An 8,394-nucleotide genomic window follows, 5' to 3' on the forward strand; every position below is an offset into this window, starting at 1 on the left:
CAAAAAGGATCACTAGTATGTCAAGCAGCCCTGGACTTCAGAAATCCCCCTGATTGGATAATTGTTGTGCTACTCTATTGTCTGGTTCTCCTGTGAACAAGGGAAGCTCTAGCATATTTAATCTGTTAGGATAGTCATTACAGAGCTTATGTCCATAATAGGTTCTACTGAAGATTATCTTGGGCAAGTCACTTATTTTTTCTGAGACTCAGTTCTTTCCTACAACATGCCAAGTACATATATATTTGTATCCCTGGGGATACAAATAAGAAAAACAGCTCCTGCCCTTAATGAGCTTACAATCTAACAGGAAAGACATTACACAAAAAGAAACTGACAAAGTGAGAGAGGGGTTCCAGAGGGATGCAGATGATGGTCATTAGACAGTGAGCTCCTTGGGCACAAGGGATGGTCTTTCTCTTTTTCTTTTAATCATAGTGCTTAGCACGATGCCTGACACTAAGCAGGTACTTGTTTAGTTTTTTCAGCTGTGTCTGACTCTTCGAGACCCCATTTGGGGTTTTCTTGGCAAAAATGCTAGAGTGGTTTGCCATTTTCTTTTCCAGATGAGGGAGCTGAGACAAATACATTTAAGTGACTTGCCCGGGGTCACACAGCTAGCAAGTGTTTGGTGCCTATTTTGAACTCAATGAGTTGAGTTCCTGACTCCAGGACCAGCATACTATCCGCTGTACCACCTAGCTGCTCTAGTAGGTGCTTAATAAATGTTTATTGACTAACTGGTGAAGTTGAACCCAAGAAGATAAGCTGATGGCAGATGAGAACATGAAGAGGGTGTCAAAAACCAAGCAGAGCAGCTTGGGACAAATGAAATAATCTGTAAAACGAAAAGATTGGGTGATATTGATGGGGTACCTGGGGTCTAGGTTGGACCAACTTGTGATTTGTCCTTTGCCGCCTTTGAGATCTGCCCCTTCCCCCTATCCCACATTCCACCTAGGCAACACCCTTCGACCCCTTTTGTTCTTACTTAACTCTTGATTAAGTAATCAAGGCCAGGCCTGGCCCACACCCTCCTTTATCCTGGCCTTTTATCTCCTTAATGACCTGGCTCAAATCTTATCTAAACTATCTATTCACATGCTCCTCTTGGTCAGCTCTGACCTTTGTCTATGCATTGAGGCCCCTTTAAAAGTAAAAGCATGTACCCCTCTCACTCTCAGGTCCCCTAAAGGACTCTTGGAAGCATAACAATAAACTTCTACAACTCTCACTCCAATTAAGCCTGAGACCTTGAATTCTTTCCAGACGATATTGCAGGTTTTCTGGTCTTGGATAAGATCAGAATATCTGCTGGACCTATTGGGATCCCCTCCCCCATCAATATTATCTCTAAATTCTCTTCTAGCTCCAAATACCATCTTACTATTTAGTTCTGTTATTGGTTTGCTACCTAAAGCAGAAGGGTCCTTGGTCCTCGGTTCTTGGTAGAATTTCCTCTGACTATATAATTGATGTCAAGCCAGTCTTCAAACCGGGAAGAAATGGGTACAAATGCTACTTCTGACATATACTGGCAGTGTCACCCTGAATAATTCACTTAACTTCCCAATGCTCTAGGCAGTTCTGATTCTCAAACTTTTTGATATCAGGATGTCTTTACACTGTTAAAATTATTGAGTACCCCAAAGAGTTTTTGTTTATGCAGCCTATACCAATTGATATTTACTGTATCAGAAATTAAAATGGATAAAATTTAGAAATATTTATTCATTTAGAAATAACAATAATAAACCCATTATATAACAAATTATACATTTTCATGAAAAACAGCTATATTTTCAAAATGAAAAACATTTGGTGAAAAGAGTGACATTGTTTTACATATATTTGCAAATGTCTGGCTTAATAGAAGACAGCTGAATTCTCATATCTGCTTCTGCATTCAATCTGTTGTGATATGTTGTTTTGGTTGGAGTATATGAAGAAAATCTGGCTTCACAGAGATGCATGCTTGGAAAAGTATTTTAATAGGCAAATAACATCTTAGTATTATTATGAAAGTAGTTATGAGCTCTTAGACTCCCTGAAAGGGACCTCCAGAACTCCAAAGACCTGCGGCTTTAAAGGAATGGGGAGAATTCTCCTGGAGAGAATCAAGGAAAAAGTGTCCTTTCCCCAAATTCTTTCCTCTTTTCTTTTCTCACAGGTCATCCTGCCAGGAAGTTCCAAGATACATGCATGCAGCCCACAGGTCAGAATGCAAAAACTGATTCCTGTAATATAGTAGTTTGAGAATAGTGTGCAAAGTCAGCTACTTGTACAGAGTCAGAGTGACTCCATTTTAAGAACTTGGTTTAGACTTGAGAGTTCAGGAACATGGTGATGGCAAGCTCACTAAGTCCATTTTCCTAGGAAACTTAAATGAGGGAGGAGTTGTCCTTACAAGGACAACTTTACTCCTGCTCACAATATGAATAGAGCCAGCCACACCCAACCTCCAGCTGCCTAGATATGCTAAATAAGATATTTGTATCTTTCTTTTCTGAGTTTGCCTCATTAATCAGGGAGAGGACCAAACCAAGATTTATTTTAATGATAGCTTGGGGGCAGAAACTATACATATATTGCCATTAGGTAAATTACAAGTCCACAGTCTCGGTACTTATTAGGAGAAGTTGATGCAATATTATTATTTTATAGGGCTCATGGATCATAAAGTGTTGGAAATTCAAGAGGCCTGAGAGATAATCCAGCTCTTTTTATTTTACTCATGAAATGCCTGAAAACCAGAATAGTTAAGGAATATTCCTTAATCACTTTGATCAGGTAGATTAGCCTTTATTGGATTAAATCTGCCCCATATAAAATGTCCAAAGTCAAATTGGTGAGTACAAAAATGTTCCACTGTTTCTCTCTTTTCTTCCCAACTTTGAATTTCTCTAAAATGGAAACCCAATCCTTCTGATGTCCGAATCAAAGATCTGGCTTCACAGATTTATTTCACAGTGTTATTTCTAAATGAATAGCTTCTAAATGAATAATAATTTCTAAATGAATGTCCAAATCAAAGTCTCTATTACTCTAAACTTTGAATCTCCTCCCAGTGCTTAACATAAGTCCTTTTGCGTCAGGATAGTCACTTAATATCTGTTGGCTGAATTTGTTACTGTTGAATTAAATAGTCATCATCTGTATTTCTTCTAAGCATCCTTTTTCTTCCCTGTTGGAAAGATCAGTTTTCCTTATTTGGCTACTCTATGATAGTTTAAGCCTACCAGATTTAAGACTCCTTGTGTCAAGGTTGGTAGTCAAGTGCTTTACTAATTTGGATGATGACAGGTGAAACAGAAAATGTTTTCTGTTCTTTTCCACTCTCTGGACCAATGAAATCAGCCACCTGTTAGTGGGAAAACTGAGTCTTGAATGTGTCTCTTGACTTCCAGGCTTGAATTTTTCCATTATACTACACTTCCTGGCCGAGTATTTATCCTTGCCCTCTCCATGTAGTAGACATTTAATATATTGAATGTATGGAATATTGAATGTATTGTAGTTGAATTGAATGGTTCCCTTCTGAGTTTCTCCCAGAGGTGTGCTGGAGCCAGCTTGAACAGGGAATTGGTTGTTAAATTTTCATTGTTAACATTTATAATCCTGAAATCGGAAAACACTACAAATCAGAGCTCAATTTATTATTTTGTTGATTGCCTAGCCTTAATAAGGTGATGGAGAAAATAATAGTAATGCAGATTAAACTTATTTCCCCCCAGGGGGCCAGTAGTTAAATATTTGCCAGCACATCCCTGGTATTTCCCCTGAGCCTCACCTCTACTCACTTTTTAAACATAGAATTTTCCTTAGATGTCTGCTTTGTGATGGGTAATGTCTTTCATAAACAAAGGATGATTGTTTTACTGTTAGTGTTCTACCAGTGTTATTGTATAGCTGTGAATCAAATACTGATATTTCAACAGAATGAAAATCAAACCAAACTAAACAATATCATAGAGAAGGGCAATGGTAAAGCTCATGGTAAGTGTGAGCAGGCTGCAATATATGACGAAAAGAAATCCTAAGAAGAATCAGTGTTCAGGACTTTTACTAGAGAAATGAATGATGGAGGAACAAGAACAGCACATATTAAATGCCTGCCTTGTGCTAAGCATGTACCAAGTGCTTATAAATACCTCACTTGGTCCTCACAACAACTCTAGGAGTTGGGTGCTGTTATTATTTCTGTCTTACAGTTGAGGAAACTGAATGCCCAAGATCTCACAGATAGCACATGTCAGAGCTGTAATTAATTAATCAGGGGTTAACTGACTTGCCCAAGGTCACATGGCTAGTTTTGTGTGTGTGTGTGTGTGTGTGTGTGTGTGTGTGTGGTTAAATTTGAACTGAGGTCCTCCAGACTCCAGGGCCTGTGCTCTATTCACTGCCACCTAGCCATCCCCAGAGAGTCCGCTTTATCCATCACTTTTCCTGAGGGTCACTGGTCATGCTGATCATGCTGTAAAAGAGGACTCATCCTAAGTAGCATGAAACCACTTCCCTCGGTAGTTAGGTTGGGTAATGGAGAGAGAACTAGACCTGAAGTCAGGAAGTTGTTATTATTGTTGTTTGTTTGTTTGTTTAGTGATTTCAGTCATGTCTGATTCTTTATGACTTCATTTTGGAGGGCTTTATTTTTTTGGTTGATACATTGGAGTGGTTTGCCATTTCCTTCTCCAGCCCATTTTATCGATGAGAAACTGAGGCAAATAAGGTTAAGTGACTTGCCCACAGGGTCACACAGCTAATAAGTGTCTGAGGTCAAAGATGAGACTTCCTGATTCCAAGCCCAGTGCTCTATCCACTATGCCTCCTAGTTGCCCCTAGGAAGTCAGGAAGACCTGAGTTCAAATGTGGCCTCAGATATTTATGAACTGTGTGGCCCAGTCTGACTCAGTTTCCTTAAGTATAAAATAGGAACAATAATAACACTTTCTCAGGGTTATTGTGAGGATCAAATTAGATAATATTCATAAAGCACTTTTGACAATGACTGGCTAATAATAGAAGACATTCTATAAATGTTTATTCCCTTCTCTCCTTCTGTTCTCCACTTCTAGCTACCCCTATAGGAAAAGAAGATGGGTTAGTCACCTGGTCAGAGCAAGAAAGAGCTAATAGATAGCTCACAGGCTTTGCTACTACTATTCTTATACCCAAAGACACAGACAAGAGTGACCCAGGAGGGGCAGCGGTGGATGCAATGAAACATAGGCAGCCATTGGAAGAAACATCAGCATCACTGAGACCACTGATCCCTTGAGTGAGAGCATTTAAGTATTGAAATCTCTGAGAGGTTAAAGTGACTGCCTTCAAGAATTTAAGCATCTTTAATTTGACTAGAGGTAAAGAAGAAAATGTTAATGTGCTCTAATCTACCTTCCTAAACAATGAAGTCAATGCTGTTTGTCATTTCAGAGTGACCCATTTAAGAAAATACCTCTTTTAAAGTTGCAGTTATGTTAATTACTTCCTGACTACTCATGGAATGATAGAAATTCCTCTTCATAATAGTGCTATCTTCCAATAGCTCTTGACCTGCTTGGTTTTGCCACTATCATAGGCTATAGTTCCTTCTTTGGAGACATTAAAAAAAAATCTCTCCTTTATGCATTTCCTCCCATTGTCATTTGCAGTTTACTCACATTTTTCATTCTTATTAACTTTTCTTCACTGGATTCTTTCTGTTTCTCCCTTTGAGCTGTGAGATTGAACTTCCTCAGTTCCTCCTTTTGGTAACTATGGCTCACAAACAAGTGGGATGTGTTCATTATCATCCCATACTGCATCTGGCTAGCTGAGAATGAAGTAGAGAATTACCCAAGGGGCAGGGTGAAGATGTGGGCAAGAGAACTCACAAAGCAACAGAGAGAAAAAGGCCAGCCCTAAAATGTGGAAGGAGAATAGGAATTAGGCTTCAGACTGATTGCTACTTGTACTGTGAACATTACAATGGGAGGCCTGCAAGCCATTGGAGACCTCCTACTTTTTAGTAGGAGAGAACAGCAGAGAAAAATCAGGGCAGAAACACAAAATGGGCAATAGAAGCCCATACTGTCAAATAAGGAATTTCACTGACAGTGGAAGAAAGCAGTGGCAGGAGGGGGGTAAACTCATTAATGAGTAAGGAGGGAAGTTGAGCAAAATCTCCTACAATTGCTGGGATGCTGGGGAGGCATTATAAATTTCTCCAGGAAGAAAAATAAATAAGAGCTCTGTACATAATTAGGAAGTAATGAAGTGCATATTAATACTAATGTTGCTACAAAATCAAGGAGAGCAGTAATGAGGAAAAGGAAAGCGACATTAACTGTGCAGAGGCCATGTTGCTGAACTGACTGACTAATCAAGTCTCTAACTATTTCTGGAAAAGGGGAAAAAAAGGAAATGAGAGTGAATGAAGTAAAATGATGTAACTGGAAAAAACCTGAAAAAGCAATTAGCCATAGAATAATTGAATATTAAACATGGAAGGAATCTTAGAGATTACTTGGATCAACCCTTTCTTTTTACATGTGATAACACTGATTTGCAATCACCCCCCACCCCCATCACAGTACCAAATAGAGGAGTTTATGGAGTAGAAAGATGACATGATCAGACCAGACTTTGGGTCTGCGGTGGCCATAAGGACAGTAGATTGGAGTATGAAGGGACTTTAGGCAGGAAAATCAATGGGTGGGGGGGTGGGGGGGGAGCAGCTAGTTTCTTAGTCTAGTCAAGAGATGAGGAAGGATTGAGCCAGGGTGACAGCTGAGTAGAATATTTAGTGTTTCCCACATAAAGCAGGGGTATAATGATGATTATCATGTTGATGATGATGACAACAACAAGAGCTAGCATTTATATAGCACTTACTGTATGCCAGACTGCCAGAAAGGGCAGATGAGAGCAATCTGTCATACTAGCCATGAAGGCAGTGGATGCAGGCACTGTAAAGAGCTTAGAACTTGGTCAGACATTGAAGACACCTGAGAAAGTTCATTCATTGAGGACCCCTACACTATCCCAATCAGTATCAATCAATTTAGTATGATTCTATAGGGGTAGTGATTACAAGTCCCGTATATTTGGCCCCAGAGCTATGAGTTGCTGATGGTAAGATCACTTGCATAATCATAGGAAGCTAGCTAGAGGCCCTCCACCCTTATTTTTCCTTGTCAAGGTGATCAAGCCCCGTGTGACAGAAGTGACCACTACATGGAAAGTCCTATAATTTATTTTTGTGTCTATAGACTTTTCTCTTTTGTCCAACATGAGCAGGTGACCATCTTATGACCACCTAGGTAGTGGAGATATTCCTTGCTTCACCCAACTTGCGACCCTGCTGACAGACCATTTTTGCTTATGCATCATATGTCAACCAATAGAATTATTCTGTATTTGGTACAGCCATTTTTGAGTGTCTAGATATCTAACCCTATAAAAATAGGGCCCTGGAAGGAGGGGATATGTCAGAGCATGAGGTAGATCTGTGGTCCACTTCATTAAAGGGACCATGGACCCTTTAATAAAGTGCCATTGGCTCAGAGCTCTGCCGAAGTCTCTTATTGTAGGTTGCATGATTTTAATTTCTACACTCCAAGGTCATTCATTGCATCCTGGGCCATCTCCAGCCATCTTGATAACTCTGAATGAGAGAGTGAGGCTGATGACTTTGTGCAGCTCTGCCTCACTTAAATCTAATTTATGAGAAGTCAAATGAGCAAATTGAGGCAAACAGATTAAATTACTTGCCCAGGATCATACAGTCAGTGTTTGAGGAAGAATTTGAACTCAGGTCTTCTTGACTTCAAGCCTGACATTCTAACCTTCATCACCTAACTTTCTTTGTGGAAAGACCCTCTACGAACATTAACCTCTTATCACTAAAAACGGGTGACATCTATGTATTCCAGAAAGACTTGACATACACCTGCTAGAACAGCTTCTGTCTTGCGGTACTTACACAGAAGTGGCAGCAGGACAGAGGGGGAGCTTGCAGGTTCCACAATGAGAGGCAAATAAAAGAGCTGTACAATTACTTTGTGGGATGCAGATCATTTCCCCTTGCTATGCTTTTGATAAATATGATCAGAGAACCATGGAAATTATTGTAGGTTAAGATCCAACATCATTACTGAGAATGAAGGAGAGAAATTCTATCTATTACTTGGCAAGATCCTCCAAAATCACTAGATGCCTTCCTACTCACTGGCTTTGACACAGGGGATGTTGGCAAAATCTCTGATATAAAGTATGCTTTAGGGCCAAGAAATAAGAGGCCAAAGACTTCTAGGTAGTCTATACCCGTCATACCTGTACATTCTTAGGATATTTTTTTCTCTGAAACATTCAAACATTCTCTTCCTTAAGTTGAAATTTGTTGATATAAATTGA

The sequence above is a fragment of the Petaurus breviceps genome, unplaced genomic scaffold, assembly GCF_028583685.1.
Source record: "Petaurus breviceps papuanus isolate PSGF00001 unplaced genomic scaffold, PetGlider_PUasm1.0 90145, whole genome shotgun sequence".
NCBI classification, from domain to species: Eukaryota; Metazoa; Chordata; class Mammalia; order Diprotodontia; family Petauridae; genus Petaurus; species Petaurus breviceps.